Source organism: Acromyrmex echinatior, chromosome 3 (assembly GCF_024713525.1).
Source record: "Acromyrmex echinatior isolate Ae372 chromosome 3, ASM2471352v2, whole genome shotgun sequence".
Taxonomy (NCBI): domain Eukaryota; kingdom Metazoa; phylum Arthropoda; class Insecta; order Hymenoptera; family Formicidae; genus Acromyrmex; species Acromyrmex echinatior.
Genome location: NC_141854.1, coordinates 13,643,153 through 13,657,748, shown reverse-complemented (window position 1 = coordinate 13,657,748; position 14,596 = coordinate 13,643,153). Strand labels below are relative to the sequence as shown.

Sequence of the window (14,596 nt, the reverse complement as noted above, 5' to 3'; positions counted from 1 at the left end):
ATGATAAATATGACATGGATATGATAAAAAAATAGTTGAGAATTTAAAAAACTTATAAAAAATTATACAACAAATATATTATGTTAAGTAGAGTTGACGTTGTAGAGAATCAACAAGAAGATAATTCAGAGAGAAAGACTCATAAAATTCAGAGGAACATATCAGGACTTACATGTAATCGCTTAGCTGCTTATGTAACTAGTGTGGCTAAGCTTCATGTGTGCGAAACTTCGTGGTTCGCAGCGTATTTCGCGGCCCACCTTGGCGAGAATTGCGAAAAATCAAGATGACACAATATGTGCAACGTTTCAGGCTTTCGTAAAAGATTTCAGAAAGCGATCGTTGGCGTCTCGATATAAATATAAATACGAATATTTTTCAAATAACTCGCTAAAGTTGCGTGACACAGTTCTTTATTCACCATAGTGAAATAGACATGTCGAGTAAGATATTCGACATGTTTATCAACATGTTATTGACCAGTCGTATCCGGTTAAAGATACGTATAAACTTCACATTTAATTTGAACTTTAAATGTAGATAATACCTAATATCTTATTAAACTAGAACATTAAAATTCAAGAAGAATTTCCGATTATAAGTACTAAATTTGTAGACAAAATATATATAGGATACAAATAAAAATTAATTAACTGCAAAATTATTAAAGTTTGTGTATTTTTTACTAACATAGCTAAAATATAATATGTTAGCGAAATTAATACACATTTAATAAATTTGTTAACTATTTATATCAGCGATTAGTATTGAAAAGTAGTTCTTGTTTCATAAAACTATCCAAATACGGCTTACAGCTCACCATATTTCATCAAGCCACTCGAAGAAATATCACTATGATGTAGTAGTTTGCAATTGTACGAGTGATCATGTTTTTACGATACATCAACCAGTTATATTAGAATGTAACAACAGATGCTGAGGGAAAGATCGATGCCAATTGATTTTCAACACGCTTCATCTCGTCGAGTTGAGCCGCTTTGCCCACGCGAACATAGATACATCGCGTTTCGTATAAATCACCAGTGAATGTCTATGTGCATGTTTATCCTATCGAAACCCTGTAGGAGGAAATTGATCTATAGAAGAAAATATCTGCAGCAATATCTGCAGCTTTGCATCATAAGATGATTGCAATATAACGATAACGCAAATCTCTGCAGTGTACTCTGCATAAAAAATGATATATAGAAAACGAAAACTTGCAAGTAAAATATAGATAATGAACAAGTGTAATTAATTACATATGAGTAATTATATACGAGTAGATATGTAAGTAGATTGTCGATTTGACAAGAGATTTCAGTAAAGATCAATCACATCAGTTGAAAACTGATCTCTCCGAGAGAGATTTTCATCTCTGACTAATTGATGATTGGTACTTGCACAAACATTATGTATTACCACACATACCATATGAAATTATTACGGACGTTATTATGTTGTAGAAACACAAGTTACACTGTTGAAAACTAGAGAAAGGCTATTTTTATTAAATCGATGATTTTTGCAAAAATTTTATTAATTATTACGTTAAAAATTATTTTTTATGAGGAGAAACCAGTTTTATTAAATGACATTCGCATAAATTATTAATACTAATAATTTATTTATACTTAACCAGAGGAGAGATATCGTTCTGTACATGTACGATTAAATATGAAATTAATAATTCTAATAACGTATACTATTCAAATAAGTCCTCGATTTTTAGATTGTATTCTGAATATTTTGTGTACAACTCTTGGCGTTTTTCCTTTTCGAAAACAGTTCAGCTGCTACATAAAATCATATTTCCATTCGAGTTGCGCAAATTTGAGTTGTAAAGTGAGATCACCTACGGCTCACTTGGAGTTTATCGTAAACCTGAAACATGATTACGCAACAATACAATATGTCTCTGCTCTATAATAAACAGTTAAATATGTCGATGGTTCAATGTTAAAAAGTCGATATATAACTTTTTATTTGAATAAATTCTTATCTGATTTAAAGTATGCATTAAAATTAAGTCTTTTAAGTAAGCCAAATAATCAAATTCTTAACAATTTAGATTCCCAAATTTGTATGATATTGATAATTAATTTGAATAATTAATAAAGACATATCATAATACAAAGATTTCTGCTTTATTTAAAACTACAAATTAAGAATAAAAATTTTTGTATAATCAATACATGTTTGAATTGAATGTATTTGATTTGAAATAAAAACATTTATACTAAAATTATAAAAATATTATAAAAATTATATATCAACTTGAAAAAATATAATAATAAATTATCTTAATCAGATACGTAAACAAAACAATACAATTTCATATTATACATTTAATATGAAGTTTTGACAAACATCAACCGTTTAATATTATTTTTCTTGCACGCTTTCGACCTTTCGTATTATCATTCTACAGATTTCGTTTTCATTATCTGAAAGATTAAATAAATCTTTCTCAATAAGATAAATATATGGTTTTGTAATAACCGATTATTCTAGTGTCGCACGAAAAAACGTAGTGTTACTCACGAAAAGAAATGTTGGCTTCGTGTCCTGCTGGTAATACTCCCTGTTGTAAGTCACGCTCACCTAAGGAGGCGTAATCGCGCCATTTTCGTAATTGCATTATTACGAGGATAGATGTAAGAATCTAGCCAGCATGTTGTGCAAGCAGCCGCTTTATTCAAGCAGACTTTATTCTTTTCGTCTCGCGAAGACAAGTAAATAATCAGTTGCTCCGCGATGTATTTCTGTGAAATAAGGAAAATAATTTCTCAATTAAACATTAGATGTTATATCGCGTAAAAATATTTAAAAATATAACACAAAATCTTATTATATGTAAATAAGCTGTTCCACTGTATAAATTAATATTGCTAGAATAAAATTACTACTAAATCTTTAATAAAATTTTAATTAAATATCTGATAAGCAAAATTCAAGTGCTCGATCTTTAATTGTAAGAAAAGTATTACACATTATCAGTAAAAATAAAAAATTTTTTTAAGCAAAATAAATTTTAAAGTTTTGAAATATTTTACGCTTCGGCAATTAGAAAAAAAAAACTGAATTATTGTAAGCCAATATTGATATCAGCATGTACATACTTATATAATCATTGTAATCGACGGCGCACAGGCAAGACGGTTACGGCTTCGCAACATTGACGTCTATCGTTGTAAATGATCGCATTTGCAACCGGCGCGCGTCCTAGAATATCACGCCCGTTAGATAATAAGAATGCTACATGTTTACGACATTTTATCTTTCTTATTAGTCCAACGATGACGCGACTCAAATAATTTCTGATCGACATTTTTATTGAAAATAATTATCTGCCTTAAATACCTTTTAAAATTAAACATATGAATATAATGATGAATATATGAATATAATGATAAAGTAAAGCCTCATTTAACTAAACAGAAATAAAAAATTGCAGATAAATAAATTTTTCATTGATCTATAAAATCAAGTGATAAATAAATTCATTAGACTTATTAAAATTCTTTTAAGTATTTAAATTATAAAATTTTAACATATTTGATTTTTTAAATTTTTAATACCGTTATTTTATATACCTTTATTTAAATGTTATATTTTTTTATATTTGTACTATTATACATTATTAATATATAATATTTCTCTCTCTCTCTCTCTCTCTCTCTCTCTCTCTCCTCTTTTTCTTTCTTTTTCTCTCTTTAGAATACATTTTAATAATGTTATCTTAAATTTAAAAAAATAATTATTATTTATTTTTATATATTTTTTTAAAGAATCAAACTTATTTATATTTTTAAGTTCCTAATTACTGAAAAGTGGCTGAAAAACATTTATCGAAAAAGATACAGAATTTCGAGAGTAATGATCTTTAGACATTTTACAAAAATATTTCTTGTTGTAAACAGAAACTTGAATGCAGCACGTTTAGTAACTAGAAATAGGTTGCAATGCATGCTCAGACTAAGCTACTTTTGTCCACAATTGTAACAATATATTTCTAGCAGTGTTAGGTGATCACTCGCGAAAGATAATTTGCATTTACACAATACATTAGAAATGAAGAAAAAGTATATATACATATTTTTATAATCTACATAGTTACTAGCTATAATTTAATAAATAATGTAATAATTAAAAAAGATTAAAATATGATGTTTTAATTTAAATAATATCCTTACTTTAGAACCAAATACATTGATTTAAGAAAAAAATATTTGATTTAAGAAAAAATGTTTGAATTTTCAAAAAACTCTTAATATTGTCTTATTAAATTTCGACAATCAATGTTTTACATTTTTATGAGAAAAGAATTTCTGTAACAATAAATTAATAGATTTCAGTGCAAGTAATTAACATACATAATAAGATATTTAGTATGTATTGAAATATTATACGGACATACCATTATCTTTTATTTTTGTCAGAAATAGTTAAAATTTTAATACAAAGTACTAAAAATAGTGCTTCTCAAATATAAATGAACAGATTTAAAATCATTTTTGATTATTTACTCAAGTATATAATGACATAATCGGTTAAGCACAGCGGAAAAAAACGTGAAAGTATGAATAAGACAATTAAAAAATCATGTGGTCAGATCCGAATTATGTGACTCTCCATGTGTAAAATATCGCTTATGACAGACCGTATCGTGAGAAAGACATAGAGTAAGCTTCCTTTGTTTAAACGATATCGCTTAAATACAGCGTGCGAAAGTGCTAAACACTCATTATTCTCAGAACTATAAAACACCAGGGCGTCATCTTGGTAAGCCTCATACTCGAGAAGCTCGTTGTTCTCACACGGGCCAGTGACATAATGTGCGTACATCCACATATGCATGTGGATACTACTCAACATTGAATATAAAGAAAATATCGGATGTAGCGTATAATAAAACTCATATAAATATAAAACAAGCAAATGAAAAATTATATAATATATTCTCTAATAAAATATATAATATGTTCCAGTAAATATAAATATAGTAAAAAAGAGGGAACTTTAAAAAGAGAATGAAATAGAGATTTATTTAATTGCAATTTGTGATTAATTGTGCTTTGATTTGAGTTTAAAGTTGATCAACAATTTTTATACTTGTGTCGCGTCTCTACTCCTTTTTTTGCATACGCCTGTGCATGAAATGACATTATGTAAATCTCTGTCTTGCACGTGGTTGATCGCAATACACACGTGTTTAATCCGTGTTCGAATTACAGACATGTACGCAAAATAAAAGAAATCGTACTTTACTTATTAATCTAATTTTCAATTTAATATATTTAATTATCTTTGATGTATATAATACAATTATGTAATTAATATCTTTGTTCTTTTTACGTAATTGCAATGACGCAAATTACAATTTTCTGTTTTTTTTTTGTTTGTTTTATAATAAATTAGAAGTTAAAGCTAGAAATTGAGAAAATGTGTCTCAAACTATCTCATAAAATCTATCTCATAAATTTTAAAAAATCTATCTCATAAATTTTAAATAATAATTAGCATTATTAATTGTTGTTCTGAAAAATAAGTATTATTTTTCATTAAATTTTTTTACATTAATTTTTTTACATTACATTTTTACATTAATTTAATAAATAAATATTTATTTATTAAACATTATATCATGCGCAATCTTATTTACGTTGCAGATGAACGAAAAAGATTCTTACAGAAGAAATGCTCCTTTTAACACTTGTGGCTCAAAAATTTTTTATTTTATTAGCAGAATTATGTGCAATCGTTTTTTTTTAATAAGATTGTAAGATGACTTGAATATATATTGCCAACAAAGTTGTTTTTGTTATTGAAAACGCAACTTTGATAAAGATATAAAATACTCAAAATAAAATTGTTTACAATTATATTATTTATCTTGCGAAAATATAAAGGTATCGTTCTAAATTACAAAAATATAATGTTAGCAGTTTTCGTTCTAGTAACGGATTTAAGGAAAAAACAAAGTAGATAGAAAATGAAAAATTATTGTTTTAGATAAGCATATATATATATATATATATATATATGGAAACATTGTACTCAACATACTTATATCTAATATTTATCATATAGATAAAAGCATGAAAGGTTGAATCATAATCCTATCCGATTATAAGCCGCTTCTCGATGCGAATCTTTATATTAGTATCATAATAATCTATAAGCATCTTACACTCAAGACAATATTGAGAATTAAATAAGATTTGTCATGCAAGAAAAATTAAATAATAAACGTTTTTTTATTAAACATATACTTACGTAATATAATATATAATCTTATAATTACTAAACAAAATTAAGGAAATGTGTTTATTACTACCTCATTTTTTAATGTAAATATAATACATCTATTTAATGTCTCAAAAATGTTGAAAATGTTGATTTGAATCAGTATATAATGTTTGTTAACAAATGTTCTTTTAATAAAGTAACCGTTTATTTAATAAAATGGTATAAAGCTTTACTCATTTAATACAATCGCTAGATTCATAAGACTAATGCAGAATACCTTGGCAGAATACTTGGCAAACAGAATAAAGCATTCTGCAAAATAATAATCCAACTCAACGTTTCATTTGCATAAAATTGAGTTGTAAGAATACTTAGACAGAAACATTATGAAAACATTAAGAAATATTACTATCATAAACTCTACTATATAAATGTAAATAATTGCACAAATAAATAAAGAAGGCCATTTTCAGATAAAACAGATCTTAGTGTCTAATAATAAGTAATACGCAAAAATATTGTTAGTAACTAACAATATTTTTTGATATTATTAAATTACTAAGATTCGTTTTAATCAAATATGACCTTTTGTTTATTTATGATGATCATTTCTCGATTTTAACTCATTATTGATAAATAAATGCATTGTTATCATGAAGTATCTTACAAAACTCGCAATAGATTACCAAAAAAATCAGTAAATCCTCATCATGTAGATACAAAAGTTCATTCTTTGGATAAGTCATTCTTTGATTAAAATAATCCAAATTAATGTTATAATTTGCATTTTTGATAAAATTATTTATAATGCCAAAAAATTATCATCTTAATTTCAAAACCTCGACTTTTTTGTGATTACAATTATATTCAAGAAGATTTCAGAAGAATAACTTTTATTAAATTATACATTTTTCTACATTAAATTGTTAACAGCAATCAATTTAAAATGTAAATAAATCAATTGATTGTTTGTAAACATATAATTATATGTATGTTTACAAACAATCAATTGCTTTATTTACATATATTTCGACATATTATAATACACATTCATCATGATTTTATTCATTCTTATTCCTTTATGGTAAAGATAAAAAATTTGTTGTAATTTTTACAAATAGTCACTCAATTACATATTAAAAAGATCTTAATATGTAATTGAGTGACTATTTGTACAGTTAATATAGTTAACAAGATTTTAATTGTACAAGTAAGCAATTCAATTCTTCAGTGACTCAATCCTTCATCAGTGCGTATAACTGTAGTTGAAAATATGAAAATACTTGGCTCTCGGTTTCGGCAACAAAATACTTGTACTAAATATTGTTTAACTGTGAATAACATATTTATAGCTAGGTGAATGTGTCGTCTCGTAAACAGGTTTACACTACTGATAATTAACTGCGTAACGAAATATCTACACTTCACGCGTGTTTGATTTTATGTATTTCGTTTCAGTTAAAAATAGACATTTCGAAATTACTAAAGCATTATATGCTAATTACATGTATAACACAACGTACGGAGAAAGACATTTCCAGTAAAATCTTTATACTACTGAGAATTAAAGGTATATAAAAAAATTTTTTTATTATAAACGTTATCTTTAGAGATTTTGTGAGAAAATGAGTCATAAAAAGTTAAAAAAAGTAATTTTTTAATTAAATTATATTAAATAAATTTCTATTAAATTTAAATAAATAAATCCGTTGTCATTTTATTTATCCATGTAGCAAGACGTCAAATGACGTTTTAATAATGTTTCTTCAATAAGAAAGACGTCATTGAAATGTGCGAAATACAATAGATATCTAGAAACATTCAAATACTTTAAGTGATTAAATCTGTCAGTTTATTTAAGAAATAAATTTAAAATGTTTTTTACAGAGTATTTAAAACTATATCGTCCAATAAATGTGTCTTATTGTAGAGAAGAAATATTTAGAGAAGTCAATAAATTATTTTCTTTACAAATATACAATCCCATAAGAAAGGTGATGACATATCAAGTTAGCTTTGATTAGTTAGCAAGCATAAATCTTGAGCTTTCGCACGAACTTCCGTGAAACATTACACTCCTGAACATTTCAATACGTAACCATCGTTACATCACGACAAGCTGTGAGTTTTATTTCACAGAAAGCTTAGTCGACACACATTAAAATGACAAGAATATCTAAAACTATTTAACTGTTGATCCCTAATCTAAACTCGCCTTTTTCGCATGATATTAAAATATATAAATTTTTTCGACTCAATCTGCTCTGAAAGTATGTTTGTGAAATATTCAACAATTGCGTAACTATCGCTATAACATTCGATTATTGAAAAATCGAAATAGTTATTATATTATATTATAGAGTAAAAAGTACAGACGTAAATTTTAAAATTATCATATAATGTATTAGGTGTTGGAATTAATTCGTAGCGTTTTTAATGAAAGAATGTTATTTATTTCACATGAGCATTAAAAAATACATTAATGAAAGTACTTCCCATCACTTGTAAAACGCTACGAATTAATTCCAACACCTAATATATTAGTTTACTATTATTATTAATATACAAGTCATTCTTTTGTTGAAGTATTTTAAACAATTGAATGAGTTATGTGAAAGCTTATTACTTTGAATATTATACACAATTAAACATTTTTTTAAAAAAGAATCTTAAAAATGTTAACTATCTTAAAACTATTAAAAATTGTATGTATATAGAATATCTTGCCTTTAAAATATTCGAGTATTTTAAACATTTAAAATTCTTATGGATAAAAAATTATTGTAACTGTATAAATATAATGAATTAAAACATAATAACAATTATAAAATATTATAAAAGCAAAAGTATATGTTTACAATTTTCGAGAATTTTAAAACTTTCAACACTAATTCGAAATTTAAAATTTTCAATGCATTTGAGATTTCCTAACTATACAAAACTTTAAAAATATTTTTTAGTTTTGAATAATGTGTTCGAAACATTTCAAAATTTTCATTATATATTCACAATGATTCAATTTGTTTTAAGTCTATTATTATAGAAAACAAGCTTTTCACATCATGTATTAAAATAACGAATGATTTAATCATTCGCATTTTAGCACGAATCAAAAGACTCAATGGAACATTCGATATACAAAGATGCTGGAATTTGATAGTTATTTCTCACAATTGTCGCGTAAGAGGAAAACCCGTCCATACTTCTAATTAAACACGCGCTGCTCGGAATTCGATCATTCATTGTGGCGAGTCTCATCGCCGCAATAAATACGGACACTCGTGACAGACATATCGCCGATGTTATAGCTCTTCACTGTATCGCGCGACGAGCGCGATTCATGCTCATTCATTACATAAAGCAGCTCACTGTTTACCAAGAGCCCGCTTTATTTTTAGTCATGCCGCGTTGCTTTATGCGACGCCCGCCGATTTGCGAGACCGCACCGTCGTCGTCCCTCGTTCGCTCGCTCTTGGTTCTTGCGCGGTTAAGTCCCGTTTACGCAACCACGTTTCGCAGCCGTCTTCATCATCGGGTCGTGCCGCACGCGTACAAAACCCGCGCGTACAAAACGCACGTTTCAATGCATCGTGTCTTATTCGAACGGTTTGCTCTGCTGATAACGAGAGTCGGGAAATCATCGTTTAGCGCAAAACGTTTATGTAACAATCATGTTACGTGATATGTAATTTTAGACAAATTAATGGGGATTTTCCTTCGTAAAATAGCTGCAATGCGTCGACTGAATAACAAGAGAAATAAGAATATAAAATTTATTAATTTTGCCAAACAGATTATAATAAATATCTAAATAAATCAAGAATAACGAATTATGAAAATACACATCATACGTTCGTCATCATCAATATCGATTGCACTAATCGCATTTGCATTTAATCACGAGCATAAAGTTGATACATTTTGTTTTTATCATAGGGCATAAATTTTTTTGTAAATTAATCGACAGAAAAGATCTTACATAAGCAACTAAAATCATAGCTTCTCTTGAAACGGTACTAACCGCATTTTTGTGAAATAGCGCAATCAGTAAGTACCCGCAAGACGTTTCAATGGTGTGTATCCGGTTGATTGGAAGAATCCAAATCGGTATTTGCGCTTTTCAATCGTATTGAACTCGTTAAGCATTACTCAACGCTCTAATAAACACACGACTCGGTAAGGTGCCTAATTGCGAAACACGATGTTTAATCATGTATGCGCGATAGATCGACTAAGTATATATGAGTGCGCGACGATCTTTCTGAGACAACCGTTATTACTTGTGAAAGTGTCGATCATAATTTGATGCAAATAATATGATATATATCATATAAAATAAAACATGAAACTAAATTTTTCTAAATAGGAGAGAACAGCAAAACGTAACGCTTTTTATATTGCACGAAATTTGAATAAACAATTATTAATAAATTATACATTTTCTACTTATGTAATTTTTTACGTTTATACATTTTCTACTTAAACTTTTTTTAAAAATTGCGATCTCCTTTTTTTAAATTTTAAAATACTAGGACAGATTATATAAAATTGTAATTTTAATCGTAGAAATTTATATTAAGTAGATTCAAAATTGATTTAATTGACGTTGATATGTACTTCTTTTCCTCCTTTTTATTACATGTAGCTTGATTAAATAAACGTCGATAACATAATCATCGCACGGTTATTTTTATTCGTTACGTCTTCTATATCCAACAGTAAAAAATCAAAATATTAATATAAACGTTGCGAGAGTGAGATTAAAACATTAACAAGGAAAAGAAAAAAACGTAGGTTTGGGAGAGATCATTGTGTGTGATTTCAATGAAAATTACATCGAACGATGATTGAAGTTGCATTACAAAATTCGCAGAGCGCTTCTTCCGCCAAAAGGAGCAGGTACGACGACGTGTGGTTGCGGCGCGCCTCGTCGGCCGTGTGTAAACCATTTACGTAACGGCGCGAGATACGCCGTATTTCGATGATTAACAATTTGTTTTGCGATCGGCAAAGGTGACTCTTTGTACGGCACAAATACCTTACGTAAGACAGCAGATAAACGCGCGTATACAGCTGGAGATTAAGCGCGCGCGACTTTTCGGATTTCAAGACGAGACGCGATCAGTTTTTGACCGCATCCTCCGCAACGATCGCCGTGTTTATAGACTGAACCGAAGAGTTAGATATGCCAGAGGCATATACTGTTTCTTATTGTGCATTTTATTATAGATACGCAATTAATTATTCATTCGAAAATTTTTCATACAGCGATTTATTTTTGAAAAGTATCCATTTTATTTTAAATCATTAAATAAAAGTGTATAGAAGCAGAGCAATGGCATTAATCAATAAACCTTTGAGATATTAGCCAAAGACATTCTCACTGTTTCCACCTCGTATGATTAGGAAATAAATTTATACTTAGAATGCAAAACAGATATGAAAAATTATTACAAGCAAGGGTGTGTCACTGAAAGATTGATTTATCAATAATTATTAAATACTCGGTTATTTCGATTTATTGAATATATTACAATTTTAAGTAGTAGTAATATCTTTCTACTGAACTGCAGTGACACACCCTTGCTTGTAATAGTTTTTGTGAAACAAGTAAGTTCCAATTATTTATTTATTAAATGTTTACTTGCATATTTAACATTCTACTGTTAAACAACAAAGTCATGCGTTTATTATATTTCGCTTTATTATATCTGCTGTGTTATAAATACGTAATCTAAATATCTCGAGCAATCATATAAGAATATGCAGTATTAATATGCGTATTTATTATTCCGACTATTGACAGTCATCCGTTTCACATTCTAGCATAACGATTATGCACATAATTTTGAACGCAATTGAATCATACAGCGTAAATGACACAAATAGGGATAACAAAGGAGCGGTTGTTATAGTTCTTAAATAATGATTTAAAAAAAAAAGATAATGTATGAAGACTTCAAAATACCATTTACCATATATGTATATAATACATATAACTATATCTCTTAAGTATTAAAAAAGAGTATTAATTTTAAATATATTATATAAATAAATTATTTAAATAATTTATTTGTACAATGATGTATTCAAGATGTAATTACGTTATAATGTAGGTACATTACAACTATCCAATCAAATTAACGTTAGATTTAATTTATTGCTTTTTGCATTACTTGTACGATTTATCTATTTAGCAAATAATTAGATCTAAATTGCAACTTTTTATAATATGCGCGGGCTGTCAATTAAAAAATCATATGTTAAAAAATGAATTAGGAGATTACAAAATTTTTTATTGTTAGACTGTAGTATTAGATTCATATGATCATATTAATCAAACACGTTCCATTATTCAAAGAGTTAACGCTACAGGTTTAAAATTAGAACTACAAAAACAATCAAAATAATTCAAATTTATAATGATATATTTTCGGAAATTTTACATGATTTTTATTGTGAAATGTGAACAATTAAATTGATCGATTTATTTTCATTTTTCATCTCTTTTTTTTAAAATATACATATATGTATATACGTATATATATATATATATATATATATATATACATTAATAAGTATATATGTATGTTAGAAGTCTATTTAAAAGCATTCAAAAAACAAAATATCGATATATATTTATATTATTAAAACTTAGAAAGAAAAAAAAATGGAATAAGTGTAATATTCAATATTACATTGTATAACTTCTTAAAAATTTTTTACATCTATTATTTATATAAATGATAAAGTTGGTTTAAAATAAAACAATTTCTTCTTAAATATTAAAACAGCAAAAGAGAACACTCCATAAATAGACGATAGGTACAAGAGGTTAATCACCTCGTGAACTCGCCATATATTGATCTCTTATTCTTCGTCACCCTTTCCCTTACTGTCCTCGCGGTATGCAGTTCAGCCCTCTCCTTTCATTTCGGAGAAGGGTCCTGTGGCGTCTGCGTACTCTCTTTACGCACATGCGTGCATCTACACGAATCAGACAAACGTGATATCTCGGGATAAAGTTACCTCTCATGCTCAGTAAGAACTCTGGAAACTAGAAGACTGACATTTGCCAGTGAAAAGCAGTTTATACCTTATAAAGAGCTCGTCATACTTGCTCCACGTTACTATAGATCGACAATGCAATCACGCTCTTTCTCCCTGACACGCCATCGTACAGTTTGTGCACATCCGACTTGATTCCGGCGAGACCATTCCCGTTGGAAGAACCCGGTCGATCGAGCTAAAGTTGTAGCAAATATCCAAGCAGGTATTTCGTAAAATTTGCAGGAGTTAATAGTATTAAAATCATTTGTAATTGGGTTTGGTACAAAAATAATTCTGACAAGAGCGAATACAAGGATGTGAAGGATATAAATGACGAATCGAAGCGATTTTTAATACATCGTTGCGCTTACCGATAACAGAATCGTTGACTGACGTTATTGAATTCCAAGGTGATATCGATGCTTATATAATTGTACGCGATAAGAAAATAGTGCGAGTTTTTAACTCAATAGACTTATATAAACTTTAAATATTTTCAAGATATTAAGAAAGGAACATTTGGACGAACAACTGTTTTAAATTAATGGATCGAATAGATATATATAGTTATAATTTTTTATAACTGATAAAATTTAGATTGTATTTCTAACTAATAATTACGTGCTTTACGTAATTATATGATTAATATAGAACCCTACAGAAAATAAGAGCAATTCAACGAAGACTTGTTATGCCTTCTTATATACGCAGATAAATACGTAGAATACATAGACACAAGATCGAAATAATGTATAATAGATGACAATCATAAATCACTGTAAGTTACAATTTAAGCTCAATACTCATTTATTATAAGTTACAATAACTAAAGTAAACATCAAAGACGAAAAAGAATTAAGAAAAAAGAAACAATCACGGTTTTTACCATCTGCTTGATCCAAACAAAGCAATAAGCCTTTTATCGACAGTAACACCTAATGGATGGGAAAAATCAAGAAAGAATATAAAGATGCTTGAGGAGAATAGGAAAAATCACCGAAATTCTCTGAAAGCTGAATGATAAAAAGATATCACGTGCCATACCGTTGCACATGACAATAACAATTTGCTCAATAATGAGGACCGAAGATTAGGGGACACTCAACAGACAAAGAGACGTGCTTCGCTGTGACGTGTCGACGCCTCGTCGGGTGGGAGTAGCGTCGGGAGTGCGGCAACAACACCTACGCATTGTAGCAGACACGCCGCGCCGGTACGGTGTAAGTAAAACGGCAACACACTTCTCGAACTTCTATAGCGTGATCCGTAATTCTCTCCGCGACCTCCCAGACCC

At 28.4% G+C, this 14,596-nt stretch overlaps 1 long non-coding RNA gene across 2 annotated transcripts; it reads right to left on the bottom strand.

Annotated features, from left to right (window-relative positions):
* Positions 1–1,607: 1,607 nt before the first annotated feature.
* On the bottom strand, positions 1,608–14,558 carry LOC105144050 (uncharacterized). Of its 2 annotated transcripts, none has more exons than XR_015544656.1 (4): positions 13,096–14,558; positions 3,123–3,225; positions 2,545–2,765; positions 1,608–2,447 (listed from the first exon to the last, which is right to left on the bottom strand). It is a non-coding gene; the product is annotated as an uncharacterized LOC105144050 (long non-coding RNA). The 2 variants fall into 2 exon arrangements; XR_845848.2 differs by having other exon boundaries at positions 1,608–1,884.
* Positions 14,559–14,596: the final 38 nt, after the last annotated feature.